The sequence below is a fragment of the Ctenopharyngodon idella genome, chromosome 23 (assembly GCF_019924925.1).
Source record: "Ctenopharyngodon idella isolate HZGC_01 chromosome 23, HZGC01, whole genome shotgun sequence".
Taxonomy (NCBI): domain Eukaryota; kingdom Metazoa; phylum Chordata; class Actinopteri; order Cypriniformes; family Xenocyprididae; genus Ctenopharyngodon; species Ctenopharyngodon idella.
In genome coordinates this window covers 14,496,496-14,515,072 of record NC_067242.1, presented here as the reverse complement: position 1 = coordinate 14,515,072, position 18,577 = coordinate 14,496,496, and the positions used below count along the sequence as shown (strand labels likewise).

Here is an 18,577-nt window from a genome sequence, read left to right as displayed (position 1 = left end):
GTTGGTTGATCACAAATTTACTTCTAAATAACAAATATGCAACCATGTGCTGGTGCCTAATATTAATTTTATTTAGAAAATAAATGCTTACTTTTTCTGTTATTATTAAACCTTTCATTTTGTTATTTTCCAAATTTCTACTATAACAATCTGAAGAATTTCTATTATTTCCAGTGTACAGATATCTTCACATTTCTTATGTGAATATACTGTGGAGCATAACTGCTAACTGGAAAAAAAATGTTTTCAGTGTCACATAATCCTTCAGAAATCATTCTAATATGCTGCTTTGGTTCTCAAGAAACATTTCTTATTATTATCAAGGATGAAAGCAGTTTAATTGTTCTGGAAACCATGAATCATTTCAGGATTATTTGATAAATGTAAAGTTCAAAAGAACAGCATTTTGATCAATTTAATGCATCCTTGCTGAATAAGAGCATTCAGTTCTTCTTTAAAAAATGATTGTATCAATTCCAGAGGGATAAATCAATTTTCCTCATTGACAATTCAGTTTCACTCAGAAATATGTGAAATTATGAAACAAATACAGGCTGCAAACAGACTTCAAACATGCACACGATGAGGTCATATGACAAAAATATAGCATGTTTGAAACATAATACCTATTTTCCCCCAAACTATTTTTAAAGATATTAGGTATGTACTGCAGTATGCTAGTATTCCAGAGTCATTCCAACACAGCCAATGTCTTGAGTCAGATGTGATATTAATCTCCCTCTATAAGCCTTGATTGTGAATTTTTGAAGCAGCCATTGCTCCTGTGATTATACTCAAATCAATATGCTTCCCATGCCAGCACTATTGATCCGCCCAGTCATGTGTGCTCACCACATCTGGAGGAAGCAGGCTGGATTGTTTCAGCATTGCAGCAGATATCAGAGATGCACAAAGGATTCCACCTCCCTCTGCCAGTGGACAGATTACAGCAGGACTCAGAAACGCCCATGTGTGTCAGAAACAAATTCCACCTGCCATCGATTTGTGATAGCAGTGCTAACAAGTCATGTTGCAATCATGTGAGATGTGGTGATGGTATGTGTTGAAATTAATATGTAATGTCAAGAGTCTGGCAGTTTGATTGACAGCTCAAGATATGTGGATATGAATGCGAGAGGTGGGTTGCTCTTTCAGCTGAGAACAAAACCTGGAGAGAGAAAAAATGGATCGATTCATTAGCCAAGAGTCAGAGTTCCTGAGAGACAGCAATCTCAAGTGAGTTCTATTGATTTTCTTTTTCAATTATGTAGTGAAAGGTAAATCACAGTCAGTGGCGTTTAAAAATGAGCAATATAAACACAAACAGAGACAGTGTGTGAACCTAAAATTATACTAGCAACTACCAGACAGCTATATAACACTCTTTTCAGGCCTGTTATCGATTCAACAATAGGCTTGTGTGCATTTGTGTGAATCATACGTGTCTTAAGGCCGAGTTCACACTGTTAGTTTTTGGGATTGACAACCGCATTTACTTACAGGTGTGCGTATTGAAATGTCCCATTCAGACACCAGCTTACAGTAGCGTCTCGAATACTGGCTATCTATCAAAGATGGCGACGTCCACACAACTGAAAAGTCTTATCACTTTTGATACGACAAGAGTCCAACTGGGCCGCGAGTTCAACCGTCAAATCTCGATTAAGGACGGAAGCTTCAATGTAAACACGCGCCAGCCGGAGCTTTTAACCGATGCACTCGCGCGTGACAGCGTCTCGCGCATGACACTGCATTTGAGTCGCGCATAGAACACAAACCGACGGGCGCCGCTCCGGTGGAGAAAAGTGACTGGATCTAAACCTTTAGATGACTCACAACTCATATCTACGTCGCTGTAAGTTGCCGAAAGCAAAACCACACACAAAACCCCTTAGCAGAGCGGCTCTCTCGCACTGTATGACGTGACAGACAACTAGTTGTGCAGTCCGGTTCCGTTCACACAGCGCGGGTTTTCCGAGAATGGGGTTGTGAGTCCTGAAAATTTACGGGTGTGAGTTCGGTTATAGAATGAGGTTGTCACTCCTGTAAATAACCGTATTGTGTATGAACGTAACCTTATTAAGGACTCAAATACAGGACCGACAACCGTATTCTGCTGCTGTGTGAACGTGGCCTAAATATTGGACTGTTGGGGTCCATATACAGTTGTTTGCTTTCGAAAGGATGCTTAGAAATAAATACAAGGCTTAACGTCATTTAACTTCAACTTCAAAGCCTATTCTTTTACATTTATAGGCTTTGCCATGGAGAAATCCACATAACGTGCCTAAAAACTAGCCCTAAATTACCAAACAATATCAAGGCTCTGGGTCTCACACTGTTCCTCAAAAGAATTTGGTAAGGTCTTACTAATGGATTCATTTTGTATGACTTGTGCATGGTAATAATGGAAAATAGCCTGCCACAAATATCACTGAAGCATCAGCATTGTTGTGGCAACATTAGAGTGAAAAGAATTACTCTAAAATGAAGCACTTCATTATGAATTAAACTGCCTTTAATGCTTTTAATGCCAACGTACTAATGGGTTCATTTGTGTGTCAGAATGTGTGGGCGGATTCAATAAACAGGTACAGAAAAATGAAAGGAAAATAGGCTGAGTGTTTGTGAAATGCTAATAAGAATTAAATGAGGACTTATAGTAATTTTGATAATGATAATAGGTAACACTCAGCCTTTCATTTTTCTCTTTACGAGTCAAACAAACAAAGCATTTGATTAGAATCACACTAGTGATTGTTGTTAGCTTGAATTCAAATTATGTGTATTTGGGGACTTGGATGATTTTTGGGGTCAGAATTTGGAGATTTGCTGGATGTAGGTCCTTATGCTACCAGATGATGGCGCTGTTTTCTCTAACCTAACAAGACTAGGATTTCCCACACACTGCTTTAGTACAGGAACAAACATACATACACTTACTGCACCACAATGTGTATGTGAATAACATTCCACTCTCTCTCTATATATATATTTACACACACACACACACACACACATTAATTTAATGTATAGTAATATTTACTGCAGGCTACTTCTTATCTAAACATTGTGAGCACACTATTGCAGTTCAGAAATCATCAATATTTTCTCCCGTCCACCCAATGAACTGTCTTGTGGTTCAGACTGTTGTTCTCGCCCTTATTTTTTCCCAAAGACAGAGGCCTAGCCTTCCACGTGATTACGCCATGCTCAGTTAATTCCTGCAACCGACACTGTAGCCTTCATGCTGGATGGATCCCCGCAGAGGCCTTGGCCCCAACGATCCACAGGAGCCCTGTGCCGAATACAGTGACAGCGCGGAGTGTGCCTCATTTCCAAGGTCACGAGAAGGACAGTGCAGAATGGGTGACATACGACCACTGTTTCCCCGACTCAAGATAGAAATGGATGAAAAGAGGTGAACAAATACAGGTTGGAGAGAGAAAGTGAGAGAGGAAAATGCTTTGCAAACATGCAGCCAGAAAGGAAAGAGCACTACTGGGGAAGCCCAGAAATAGACGGGCTAATGTTTCAGTGCAGTGGCCTGACCCCTGCATCTCGAGTGAAAATTCATGAAAGCAGAAAGAGGAGAATATCAGTGTCTCTGCTTCTGTCTCACATCAATACGCTCTTGTCTGGGGAGAAGGAAAGGATTAGTATGATAGTATGATTACAGTGTGATTTTTAGCGAATAAACGTTTAACATTTAAACATTTATAAGAATGATATATGATTTAGAGGCATATTGCAGATGTGAGGAGAGTCTGGCTGTGTTTCCAATGCAAACAGGAATATTTGTATGGGCATCTGTGGATTTCAGCACCTGCTGGTGGACAGCTCCCTCCCCCTTACTAGGGTTATTATAGGCACATCTCTCATTCACACACACACACACACACACACACACAGTGTAAAACTCAATCAACATCACAGATGCAAATTTGTTAATATACTGCAAATGGCATGTGTGTGTATTTGATGGATAACGATGTGTATTTCTCCCAGGTTCGGACATCTGTCCACACAGCTGCTGTAGCTCTTCTACTGTACTCCATTATCAAAGTTTAATAGTGTTTGTCAAATCTCTCTCAGTCTAATTTTCAAAGCCAACACATTTAAAGACACTGCATCAACCTTTAAATGACAATAAAATGCCAGGGTAATATGTCTTAATACGTGGCGCTCTGGAATACTTGATTCTGATTGGTCAGTCGCGGCATTCAGCGCTCTGATATTTTGCAAAGACAAAGCTGTATATTGGTCTGCTCTTCTGGGTAACTGAAATCTGGACTACTAATGTCTCTTGTATCATTCCTCAGACTCGCTCGCTCTCATTTCATAGCGCAACTGATGCTATCTTGTGTCTCATTTATTGATTGTTCACACTTAAAAATAAAAGTCTTGTCTTGTTGCTAGACAATGTACTTGTAATAATAGACTTTTTTTTTTTTTTCTCAGCGGAAGCATTAAGATAATATAAAGGTAAAAATATAAAGGAATTTCAGCTCAAATAAATTGTACTTCATGTTTACGCATACTTATTTGCCTTGAAATTAGTGGGAAATGATCACTTACATGCTACAGAGGCAATATGAAAAGAACTTTGTAATTATATAATTAAAGGTACAATATGTAACTTTTGGCCCTCTAGTGGTTAAAACACAAAACTGCATGCATTTTGCAGAAGAACATTGTTTTGGATGTGATTTGGCTTTGTGTGACTGTACGGATGAATAAGGTTATAATACTGCTCATAAAACATTCACTACTAGGCTTAATAGATATAACCAGTTTAGATGGAAAGGATCTCAAGGCGACTAGCTGAAGACGTTACTGTAGCTCTACCCATTAGGTAATAAACACAGTACTTTTCTTGAAAATAAATTATAAAATATAAATAAATCCCATAATGAAAAGACCCTTCACAATATATAATGCTTTACAATGAACTCTGTTAGAGAGCTACATATGGAAATTTATCTGTTCAATAAAATACCTTACTCACCTGTTAAGTAATAAAACTCTATCTCCGCGTCACTTTTACAACATTTCCAATCCCCCAGTTCTCACCATCTCCGAAAAGCCAAACCAATGATGATTCTCGTTTTATTACAAGCTCTGTCACATTCTCTTTTTGCCGGCAGACTCTCCTCTTTTGGCATTTTTTCAGGCAGTGTTGGGGGTATTGCATTACAAGTAACTTGAGTTGTGTAGTTAGATTACTTTTTCAAGCAACTAGTAAAGTAATACGTTATTTTTTTTTTTCAATTTAAAACAAAATATCTAAGTTACTTTTTCAAATAAGTAACGCAAGTTACTTTTTCACATTTAGCTCTCCTCTCCCCATGTTGAGAGAAATAAAGTGCAGAGGTGTTGTGTGTGCTGTGTGAACATGATGGTTATTGTAGTTCTAGACTAAATGTGAACATGTATTTACTCATCCCACTTGCACTAAAACATTCAGTATTCCTCAAAATGAATAAAAACAGTGAAATGCAATCTTTGAATTTGACGCAAACCTGTAATAATAAACTGTATTAAATTACAGAAATATACTTTAATCTCACTTTATTGTCTTTGCTGCTGAACTTCAATGATCTAATTCAACCATACTAATGCGCAAAAATGACTTTAGATTAGATTTAGAAATAAGAGTGTTGAACTTCCTTCTCCTGTGTCCTATTCTTCCTTAATCCAGAATGGCAGCACAGCTGAAAGGTTTGTTTGAGCTGCGCCCTCTACTGTACAGGAGTAAATATGCATTTCCTTCAGCCTGAGGCTTATTCGTTTTGGTGTGAAAGGCCTTTACATTTACCAAAAATAGAACTTTTTTTGTTGTTATTAAAAAACCAACAAGAAAGACCAGCCCAGGTGAGAAAAAGTAACGCAAAAGTAATGTAACGCATTACTTTTCATAAAAAGTAATGCAATTAGTTACTTTTTAAAGGGAGTAATGCAATATTGTAATCCATTACTTTTAAAAATAACTTTCCCCGACACTAAAAACAGGTGATTCCCCAGAGATTCGAGATTTAGCGTGCTCCATGTCAACCTTTTCTTGATCGTTGTGACACCTAACCTATGTTACTCCCACACAATACGTGTCAAAGTAGCCGGAGCTACTTTTCTCTATTTATAGATATGGCAACACATGCATGGGTGAGTGATGTATGCAATTTCCCAAGTAAACAATCCTGCCAGGTCTAAAATATAAACACTTATAACAGGCTTACCATAGTGATTCAAAGTAAAACAAAAGCACATGTTGGAAGAAGGATTGATGATGTATTAACTTAGTGTACCTTTAACAAAAAATGTCAAAAGCTGAATTGATATATGATTTGAACAATCCCTGAATAAGAAACAGGCACTAAATAAATAAATAAATACATTAATAAACTTTCACAAACCTATGTCATTATTTGGCTAAGCCAAATCAAACAAAAGCAATTCATCCTTAATGAGAATCTCCACACACATTTCTGACTTTCTCTGCTGAATAAAACTTATTTTAACAAGACCACAGGCAGAATGAAGATGCAGCAAAAATAAAACTAACGCAATAAAAATGCAGAAAATGTTTAGCTGTGTGTTTTCATTTTTTAGGTCTATAAATATAAATATATCTCCCAATTATGCACAGAAACTGCAAACTATTTGGTGCTTAATGATTAGTGATGTCTAAACTAAAATCAAGCATTTTTAAAATAAGATCTTCTTTTCTATAAAAAGCATAACAAGCAATACATCTTCTCCAGCTGAGCAGTTAATTGGCACCAAACAGTTCTTCCGGTGTTCTTGTTTGTAAAGGAAATGCAAAAACTTCCTTTCCCGTGTTGGTAATTCAATAGATAGATAGGACAAGTAAAATCTAAAGTAATGTCATCTAAGGACATTTATGAAAAGATCATGTCCATGGTAATGAAAGAGGTCAACTTTGTTCATCCAACAGTATAAGCCAATATTCAAATGCTGCCCATATACATTAAAATGCTCTCTTCACCCTGGAACAATGAAATGTCCTTGAAGGACACACTTTAAAGTCAGCTGAAATTCCACTCTAATCCAGCCTTTTTAAAACACCATTGTAACATTCTCTTGTACATCAAAACATAATAATTAAAATCTGCCGGAAGGTAAAACTTAATGAATCAAAAATAAAGGACAAGTAGGTTTCCATAGAAACATGTATAATTATGATAATTAGGCAGCCATGAATGTTGAATTCATCTGAATTAGGTAAATATGCAGACAAAGAAGAACAATCCTCTTTGACGTTTTCAGTGTACACTTGAAGCTTTACCTGTTTATGGAATCTATCTGATAGACACAAGCTCTTCTGCTTTCAGCCATTATAAGAACAAAGGACCCTAGAATTATCATAGCCTACTCTAATTTTTCTCTCATGAATATTCATGCCACCATGTCATTATACTGCCATAAATCTTTTTTTTTTGTCTCAGTAAAAGTCTACAGTTCTGACCTCTCCAAATCACCAGCGCTCCCAATCATGAGTAATACATTATTCAGGACCTACACTGATTGTCTAAACAACATCATCTAAGCAAAAAAAAAAAAAAGAAAAAAGAAAGAAAAAAAGGCCATTTAATGAAAAAGTTTTTTTTTTTTTGTATCAACATGATGAATGAGCACAACTTGTAGACTTCTTAAATCAAACATGGTGAATGATGAAAAATTAGTTAATTTGGGCTAATATATATATATATATATATATATATATATATATATATATATATAATATATATATATATATATATATATATATATATATATATATATAATATATAAATAGTTGTTTGATATCTAATATAAAATCTGGGTCCTGAAGCAAATTGACAACCAATTTTTTAAGTGAACAAGCAATATTTTTCCTGATTTCAGTTCACACAGTTTGGGGTTGATCCTTTAAATTCATGAAACAGTGGTCTGAGCCGCCTGCACTGTAAAAAAATTATTTTCATGATTTGTTATCATTTTTTCTTTTGTTAAATCAACTTAGATAATTAATGTGGTTCAGATAACATAATGTGATTAAACCTTTAAGACCTGAAGGCTTTTTTAGAGTTTTTTTTTTCTTTTTCTGAGCGACATACTTAAAAGTAAAGACTCATAACTGCAAAACTGTAGCAAGGAGTGTCAAAAGGTATGTACCATTTGATAGAACACTTTTTAAATTTTACATTACATTTGGACATTGTCATGCTGAGAAACTGCTGGAAAAAAAAAAAAAAAAAAAAAATATATATATATATTTTTTTTTTTTAATTTTTTTTTTTTTTATAATTTTTCATTTTTTATTTGACATGGAATAACTCAGGAAGGCAATAAGATCGGAGAAAAATTCTTCTTTGATGCTCTCCTACATGTGAGCTGCATCTGGTTCAAATTTTGTGGTGATAGCATAAAGTATAGTTGAATAAAGTATTATTCATTTTTTCGCAGCTAGATGGCGCCCACGGGCGGTAAACTCCGGTTTAGAGGCACTTCTCAGCACTAGTTAGGAGTTTTTCAAAAATGTTAGATGCATTGAAAAGCTGAGTTTCTAAGCTTTAAGATGATACCTATTTTGTGTTATTCCGCGTTGGAAAACAACGCAACAGAAGCATGTTGGTGGCTTGATCTGGTTTTGTATGCAAAAAGAATTTTTGTGCTACCTATATGGGTTCAGTTTTTATTGGCTCTTAAAGAGAGACACGCAAATGGGAGCGCGGGCGCTCCATCTGGTTTTAAAGAGTTAAACCAATTGTCTTCATTGAATTAACTCAAATTTCTAATTTCAATGAACTCAAAATTTTAAGGCAACAAGGTGACTTACTTTTTTAAGTTAAACCAGAATTCTTTTTTTACAGTGTGTGATGAGTTTAGGAGCTTGTCATTAAAACAAAAGTGACATGGACATTACTTTAACACTCATCTCTGACTGATAACAGAATACTTCCTATATTGTAACATTGAAACAAGCAATTTGAATTGAATTGAATTAAATTCCATTTCCATTTGAAGTTCCCACAATATTAATATTCTGGTTCATACAAAATAATAAAAATACCGGCTGGTGTAAATAGAATGGTGCTTCTACAATAAAGGCGCACTGCAAAATGTCTGGGTTTAATTTTCTTCTATGGTTATTTCTGGCACTGATCAAAGGTTATTTTAAGCCATTACTCTGAAGTACTGATCAATACTCTATTCACATAAAATGTGAAAAGACTCACTCAAAAGGACCAATTTCACCAGCCAATGGGGAAAACGAAATGGTTTTCTGACTATTGGAAAATTGACGTACACAATTGACAGCCACCAGGCGATTTTAAATTCAGGAGGGCTTGAAAAACAAGATAATCCATTAACATTAATGGCAACAGATTAAAATACAAATACAAGGATATAATGAAATTGCAAATCATCATATCATGTTGTTATGAGAACCAGCTTTTCCTATTGTTCAAAGTGTCGTTATCAGGCTAATATTCCACTCCAGCTTCTTTAAGGAGTATATGTAGATATCTGTGGTTAATTGAAAGCTATTATCATAATGCACCACACCTTGTGTTATTCATATTCAAATGGTCTCATTTGAACTGAGTACAACGTACACCCCCCTGAGTGATTGCAAATTGAGGCAGGAACACTGGATCACTGCTTTAAATTACAGCTGTGATGACACAGGGCTCCATCTCACATAGCCTATAAGTTCCCATTGTTCGATTTGCAAATGAATGTGTTGAGTATTTAAGATTTAAATTTAGATAAGGAGATTGATTGTTTCAGTCTAACAAATAGGCACTGCATTTGTGGAGTTTACCAGAGAACGTTTGACATAGTGGAAAAATAAATCAGAAAATAAAAACACAGGTTTCACAACATGAAATTCAATTTATCCTCAATTCACAATAGTAATCACATTGGCAGATGTGTCATCTAATGATCAGTCACAATTGACCAGGTTTCATTTGCATTTCAGGTGGAATTAAACAGAGGGTCCTAGAAGATATACCTTATGGATTTCCAGGAAACCCCACACTTTCTGCTGTGCAGTTGTGCTGAAGTGACACCTGGCTTTAGAAGTGTCTGATTAGCTCAGTTCTCCAGGCTAATTTCTTTGAGAAAGAGTCTCTTTTTTAACTTTTGAGGCACTTCACCACATCTCCAAGTGATTTCACCTGTTCCTCAAGTGTTGCTGAAATCTGAACTACTGCTTCTCTTTTTTTTCTTTGTATGATTATGATATCTTAACCTACAGCCTTCATACTGTTGTAAAAAACGTTAAAAGAACCCAGCCTCAAGTTACATATGATGGTCTGTAAATAAAAATCTGTTGATTTATTTATTTTTCTTTTACCAGGTTCTCAACCTCCAATTTCTTAGAAAATTAATAGTAATAGCTCATCTTTTCTCAACAAGCCACACAATTTGACGTCATTCATGTTGCAGGACAAGTTCTGCACTGAAGTTTATCTCTAGACATTTGTTATAAATAACCCTATAAGTATCAACAAGAATAATAGTAAGGCAACATTAATAATTCACACTTTAAATTTATGACACCAAGTAAATCTAAAACTAGTCTTTTATTTGATTTTATTGTCAGCAATTCAAATAATTATCATTCTCCCTTAATTGATTCTCCCTAATGAATTTTTGTCACTAAAAGTAAATATTTTAATATTTAATATTTTAATATATAATATTATTATACTACACTGGCTCCAGGGGGACGTAGCGTAAGCTTTTTGAACTGCGAGAGTTTTATACTTTCTTGGTAAGTTGAATACAGAAGGCGGTCTGGTGGAAGCTAGATATTTTACTTCATAACTTGTTAAATATGGATTATTTCTTTTACACAAATGCATCGCTTCGCTTCAGAAGGACTTTATTAACTCCCCCCCCCCAGAGCTTTGTGGAGTACGTTTATGATAGATGGATGTGGATGGAAGCACTTTCTTCAGCTCATGCTCGTTGGTATCGCTCACTGCCATTATAAAGCTTGGATGTGTCAGGATATTTATTAATATATTTCCAATTGTGTTCATCAGAAAGAAGAAAGTCATATACATCTAGGATGGCTTGAGGGTGGGTAAAGCTTGGGGTAATTTTCATTTGAAAGTGAACTAATCCTTTAAGCATAAATCTGACACAATTTATAATTTACAATTATTTTGGCAATGCAATGTAAGAAACGTAAACTTAATTCAGGATATTTTATACAAAAACAATTCTTGAAAAAAACTATTTTGATTCTCAAGTAAATGTATCGTGGATTCAAAAAGTTACATGATTTTTGCTGTAAATGTAGATGGGTCCGGAGGATCAGTGTAAATAAAATAAATATAATCTAAAAACTGTATATAAATATTATAATATATCAGATAAACTAAACCAAACTAATGCACATACTGTAGTAGTCACTCTCTTAATCATTAATGTTCATACTGAGCTCCTTGTCCACATGCATCAAAAGATTGATAGTGACAACAGCTGAATATATAGAAGAAGCTATTTTGTGCCTGCAAAGGCAGGGCGAAGGATCCTGTCTTAGCTGGGAAGAGAGCGAGCAGCAAAGCACAGAGAACTTCAAACAGTAAACGTGAGAACATCAAATGTCAAGGGATTATGGCTCTGCAAAACCAAGAGCCTAACAGAGAGAGAGAGAGAGAGAGAGAGAGAGTGACACGACGAGCAGAACAGCAGAGGAAATATCAGCCTCCACATGATGCCAAACCATCGATTGAAATTCAGGTGCTGCTTTGTACTGCTTCTTGGGATTTTACACTCATTCAAACCCACATTCCCTCAAATATAAAACAAAAGTGATCAACATCAAATATATAAATGAAAGAGGTCTGTATCTGTTAAAATCAATGATAGCATCAATTTCTTAAAATTGTATTAAAAATATCTATATATAGCCTACAAGCTATATCAATGAGCTATCAGAAGGGTCTCTCTTACATGTACACAGTTTGCTTTGACCTGGTTTATGGTTACCTGTGGTTATTTTAATCCAACTGCTGTTACATGGCTCTCTTCCGCCCTCTCCAGATGTGAGTCTAGGATGGAGGGAGGATACATTTGTCCACTTGATCTCTGACTGGCCCACTACTACCTTACCAGAGGGTATCTACTGCTCTGCCCAGAGATATTATCACAACTTTACTCCTCAGCACACACAAAGTCACAAACTCACAAACAGGTAAGCTAGGCTAGTTAGCATGTAAGAAGTCATTGTGGGTGTTTGTGGTCTTCTGCTTTGGACCAATTTATGTATGAAATGCCAGTGTTTTAAGTTAAAGATGGAGTAAACAAAAGCTTTAATCTGAACTGAATGTTCAACATGATAAACTGTGTTTACTGAGGAGTGATGTTGATCCTATATTTGCTGACATATAAGCTCTGTTCCAAAAACTAGTGAGCTTCCTCTCTGTCTACATACACAGCTGCCTCCTCCTAACGTCAATAAGTGACCAATTTGGAATGCTCTATATAGGCAGAAAGAAACACGACACGAATAGCGAGTGATTTCAGTAGTTTGATGTTAGCATGTTGCTAAGCTAACACTAATGCTATAATGTTAATTACTGTGGAAATGCGTCAACACAAGTCTGTTTCTTTGACCTTGTCCAACATCTTGTTTTTTTTTTCACTGTTCCAATGCATTCTAGGATTGTCATCTCCAGGGAAGGATGCTGGCTTGTAATGTAAAAATGACAGCAAAGACATTTATAACTTTATAAAAGATTTCAATTTAAAATGAATGCTGTTCTTTTGAACTTTCTATTCATCAATGAATCCTGAAAAAAATGTAACATGGTTTCCACAAAATTATTAAGCAGCACAACTGTTTTCAACATTGATAATAATAAGAAATGTTTCTTTAGCAGCAAATCAGCACATTAGAATGATTTATGAAGGATCATGTGACACTGAATACTGGAGTAATGATGCTGAAAATTCAGCTTTGCCATGACAGGAATAAATTACATTTGAAAATATTTTAAAATAGAAAACAGTTATTTTATTTCATAGCATTACTGTTTTACTGTATTTTTTGATAAAATCCAGCCTTGATGAGCATAATAGACTTCTTTTAAAAAACATTTAAAATCTTATTGGCCCCCAAACATGTTTTGAACGGTAGTGTACAATTTTTATAATTGTCCCCTTACAGTCAGTATTTTTTTTTTTTTTTTGGAGTTGCATGCATTAGATTTGCTGCATAGCGGTCCATGCATCTCGCCTCCGCTCTTTCTCTCCCTTCACCAAGCTCATCTCCCTCCATTACAAATTCTCAGCGCTGTGCGGGAAAATGGCCGCCCTGCCTTTGCTGATGTCATAGGGAATCGAGGCGACGGGGGGTCAGTGCTGAGTGCCGGAGCTCTGGGCTCCGTAATGCAGATTAAGATTAAATCCGCGTGGGCGCGGTCGCTGGCAGGCCGGCTCTTCGTTATTAATAGTGTGTTTTAATCAGGCACTGTCCCAGGGCTCTGGATCCTGCAGGACCTCCGGCATCTGTCGGCTCCATAGAGATGTGCAGTGGAAATGAGAACACTTTCCTGAGGGAGAAAAAGAAACGACTGCGGCCCGACACCCTGCGCTGTATCTAATCTCCCAGAACTCCTAAAGTACACCGTTTACTTTATTTTGTTTGGTACATATCATTGTTATTTGAATTTATACGCATGGGTTATGGTTTATCAGAGCTGGGCGGAAGTATCACAGCTCTCTCTCTCTCTCTCTCTCAATCTGTGACAGGCTGGAGAAGGAGGTGAATGAATTATTAAACTGACTATGAAGTGTTGGGACATTTTCACATTCGCTGTAATGCATGTTGTCCCATTGAGCCCTAGAGATAAACAGTCACCCGGGCTGGCTTGACAAAAATCGACTGTGACTTCCACCTCCCCAGTCAAAACCGGTTTTAGCCTGATTGCAGACACTGCTGCAGCTGGCAATTTCTAGAATAATCTGCAGCTAAGGCTCAGCCCCACCCCCCACCAATCCAGAGGCCCCACCCCCACCACCCCTTCTGCATCCTTTACACCCCCGCTCCCCCAACACCTCCCCCTCTTTCTCTTTTGGCATCAATATTATAGACCGGAGCATCCCTCTTTCTGCTGAATCAAAGCTCTTCTGACCACTGCTGACAGAACATGCAAATGAATGGTGACACAGGGGGCGAGAGCACACTACACACAGAATTTTTGCATCGATTTTGCAATTTCGAAAGATTTCATATATTCGTCTAGAATTCGATGCGGACAGGAGAAGTAATGCATCACATAAAAAGCAATAATTATTTTAATAGGAGTGCAGTTTTCGTATTTAACTCTAGTAACAGCTTACACTTTCTTGTTAAATATTCCAGTTAGGTTTATGGAAGTTAAAATAATTTTGCACCAACCAATATACATGTGCATGGTATATCTGTAATTTACAATTCACATAAAATAAATAAACAAGGAAATTAAAGAAATAATTTAAATAAATACAATACAATACATAGACTACATACATAGAAAGATGGATGGATGGATACAACAAACAATCAAATTAAGAGCAAAAACACAAATGCAATATATACAACTGAAATAAACAGTGCTCTTTAGGCAGGTCTAGTTTTCAGGTAGGCCTACCAAAATTGAATAAAGTAGGCTAATCAAATAGCCTAAATAACACTGCATAGTCTTCATATCCTTTTTAAAGTTTTTTTTTTTTCTTTGTCCTGTTGTTCGGTTAACATGAAATACGTAGACAGTAGCAGGATTATTAGGATGCTGTCACTTTAAAGGTGCAATGTGTAAAATTTGGGAGGATCTATTGACAGAAATGCAATATAATATACATAACTATGTTTTCAGTGGTGCATAAAGACCTTACATAATGAACCGTTATGTTTTTATTACCTTAGAATGAACCATTTCTATCTCATACACCGCGGGTCCCCCCTCCATGTCAAATCGCCATTATGTGCCGGCATGTTTCTACAGCAGCCCTAAATGGACAAACACTCTACAGAGCGTGTTTAGTTACTATGTTGTTGTTATTCTAAATTGTTTGTGTTTTAAGAGGCAGCTTGCATCGTCACTATGTTGAATACGCATGAAGTAGTAGTAGTAGTAGTAGTCGTCTGGTTTATTAGAAGCAGTGACCATTCTTTGTTAGAAGAAAGAAGAAACCTCATTGCTTCACACAGGCTACTCTCTGCTGTCTCAGACAACGACATCTTTGTCTTGTGTCGGACAGATGGCCACCGTAGCTTCTCCGAAAGGGAGGGGCGCAAGGGGTGTGTGCCGTTAGTTGCAGTTCGCAACCTCACCACTAGATGCCGCTAAAATTTACACATTGCACCTTTAAGAACGAATGCACACACGGATCATGCGTTTTGTGTTTGCATTCACAGAAGACATAACCGAATATGTTTACTAGGATACTTGCCGAGACAGGCGTTTTTTGACATAATTTTGAGTGAATTTGTCCATTGAAGAGCAGGAAGGCATGAAAGAGTGCTCAACTTCCTGCGCTGAGAGACGCGGCTTTCGGGGCGCACGCTTCAGATGTTAAGGCAGGAACACACCAAGCCAATGGTCGGCTGTCGGACAGTCTTTGTTCGCTGGCCGACTAAGTTTTCTCAGTGTGTTCCGCACCGTCAGCTGAAGTTGGTCCTCGTTGACTTTTTTTTCGGCCGATTCGACATGTTGAATTGGCGTCGGAGCTCGTTGGTCCATCGGGCCATCTGATCATTCTGATTGGCTGTTCAGCTACTGCCACCTGCTGGTACGGAAAGGCATTTCATCTTACGCAGGCGCAGAACAGACGTGCTACTTGGCCGTCGGGTGTCGAACGTCAGTTTTGTGTGTCAGGGCAACTTTGGACCCGGACGCTGCCGACGTGAGCCAACCCTGCAGTCTGCTTTCGTGACCACTAGTTCGTCGGCGTCGGCTTGGTGTGTTCCTGCCTTTAATCTTCCCACACAGCGCGTGAGTGACAAATTACCTTTCACGTGTTCCAGCACTTGAATATTTACATTGAAAAGCACTGACCTGTCAACTGTACAGAGCGTTGTTCACGTTTGTTCATGTTCGTTCACGTTCATGTTGTCACAACATTGCATTGTTAGAATTCAAAAAATTGTTACTGGCCAACTGGCGACTGACACCGTTTCACTCACCAACGCAGATTTTTACTCGCATTTGGCACTTGGCGAGTGTTAATTTTAGCTTTGCAAGTGTTACTTATATATATATATATATATATATATATATATATATATATATGAATCGACATGGATCGTATAGCCTACAGTCAAACTCATGTGGCACTTTCCTTTGGTTTCTATGCATTTTTGTAGGCTTAACACAGCAATAGATCAATATTCAGTGCTGATAAAATCCTGACCTCTTTAATAGATCCTGTGTGTCAGTCACATTTGACCGTATGTGTAAGGATGGCCAAAACATGAGCTGGGAGTGATGAGGAAACCTTCATTACATTTAATATTATAGCCATGTCATTCTTGTTATCTTATGGCTTTGTGTTTCGTTTATTTCCTTTCAGGGTTAGTGGATTGTAAGAATTCAATTTCAAGGAACAATAGACTTCCGTGAGACGCTGTTTATGCTTCTGTAAAAAAGTAAAATAGTTATTTTGCTGTAAATAAAAAAGAAAGACTATTGCCAGTATGCATGGATGAATTTGACACATACATTATGCAGTTTACATTGCGGCTCACATTATAACAGATGCAATTTTCGTTTAGCACAAAGAGAGAGATAGCAGAAGAAAAACTAACAATACGCTTTCTAATTAAATGGAACCTCTTTAGGGAAATGAGGGAACGTAGTGTTAACAACCTTATGCCTGCGCTAATCACCGTGGGTTATGCATGCGACTAATTATGAACTTGTTATAAGGGCCTCTGCTCATGCCACACGAGAGGGAGCATAACGAGAAGATTTCAAATCCAACTGATGTCTTCATATTGTTTTAATCCCACTATTTATCAAACTGAGGTACTTGTTGTGGATTAAATAGCTTTGTTTGTCATCAGCGCTCAGAGAGGAAAGTCATATCACACAAATGAATGTGTAATGCGCAAACTAATGCATTAAGCTTAACATGTGCTCAGCTGCAAAGTCACAGTTGTGATGGGAAGGAGTCAAAGAACATCTTCTAGCATTTCCAAAGGAACTAGGGACTTTGGGGTGGTACTCAGTGTGTTTCGACCACAGGGACTAAGGTCTAAATGAAGTTCCAGGTAAAAATTTCCCCCTCAGAAAGTCCCTGCTCAGGAGGTAGGACTTTTTCAAAGTTCAGGAACTTTCAGGGGTGGGACTTGGGTGCTGAACATGCTGATTGGTTGAGTTCATGCAGCATTTTGATTGGATGACGCCAAGCAGCATTTTATTTCAACCACTATTTTTAAAAGTCTGTTGCGGTGCATGTAGTAAGAGTTGTTTGCTATTCTAATCAACAATGGAGTTTAAAAAATACGACCAATGGACTGACAACAAGGTTCAGGTGTTATTAATATGCGGAGGACAAAATCCAGCTGGAACTGGAAAGTTGCGTGCAGTCCTATGCCACTGGACTAATTTGCCTAATCTTCACGGTACTTTAGACCGTGATGGAAACACAGACAGCAACAGGTCTGGGGGGAAAAAGTTCCTGGGATAAATTGATCCGGGTAATTACGGTGGAAACGAGGCTAAAGCTAATGTAGCTTTCCATTTTACAATTATGCAAAAAATCAAGGCAGCTGCTATTTACACTACGTGACATTAGCAATATATTCTATTGAAACTATGTGACAATAGTAGCATTTTCTTGGCAATATGCTATTTACACTAAGTGAAATTAGCAATATATTCTATTGACACTATGTGACAATAGTAGCATTTTCTTGGCGATATGCTATTTACACTAGGTGAAGCGATAGATTCTATTTACACCATGTAAAAGTATCAGTTCTTTGCAATAAGAGTAAATAGAAATTAGATGCTATCTATATTTTATATAGGCAGATACTATTTGCTTCTCAGTATTTTTGTATATTAACAGGATGCAATAATATCATAGAGTGTAAATTATTATATTTATTAAAATCATTAAATGGATGCTGCCTTATTGGAATAATAAAAACCCTCCCTACACCTTCCCCTAACCTTCCCCAGTAAACACTTTTAATATTATTAAACACTTGTTCGCAGCTTATTTCCACTTTTAGAACATTATTTTCATTTTTATTGAAAATAAATGTGAGCTTAGCTCAAAAGCCGGATTCGAACCCACGTCGATCACATTAAAAGCCAGGTCTGCGAGCCTTACTCGCACTGCTGCATCACTGAAGACATTGAATTCTGTGTGTCTTTTTTAAAACTTAAGTGGCCCAACCAGACATTGGTGGGCGGAGCTAGTGTAAATAGCATTTGCCAACAAGGGCTATTTGCACTTTTTGACACTCCGAAAACTCAAATGCAAAATGTATAGCATTCAGTTTAGTATAACTGCATTGCAGCAAGGACACAAAATCCCTAACAAAGTGTCTAACACATCT

General features: G+C 37.1%; 1 long non-coding RNA gene across 1 annotated transcript; it reads left to right on the top strand.

Moving 5' to 3' along the window:
- The first annotated feature begins 1,727 nt into the window (after positions 1-1,727).
- On the top strand, positions 1,728-10,354 carry LOC127506016 (uncharacterized). Its single transcript, XR_007927878.1, has 2 exons — positions 1,728-1,855; positions 9,989-10,354. It is a non-coding gene; the product is annotated as an uncharacterized LOC127506016 (long non-coding RNA).
- Positions 10,355-18,577: the final 8,223 nt, after the last annotated feature.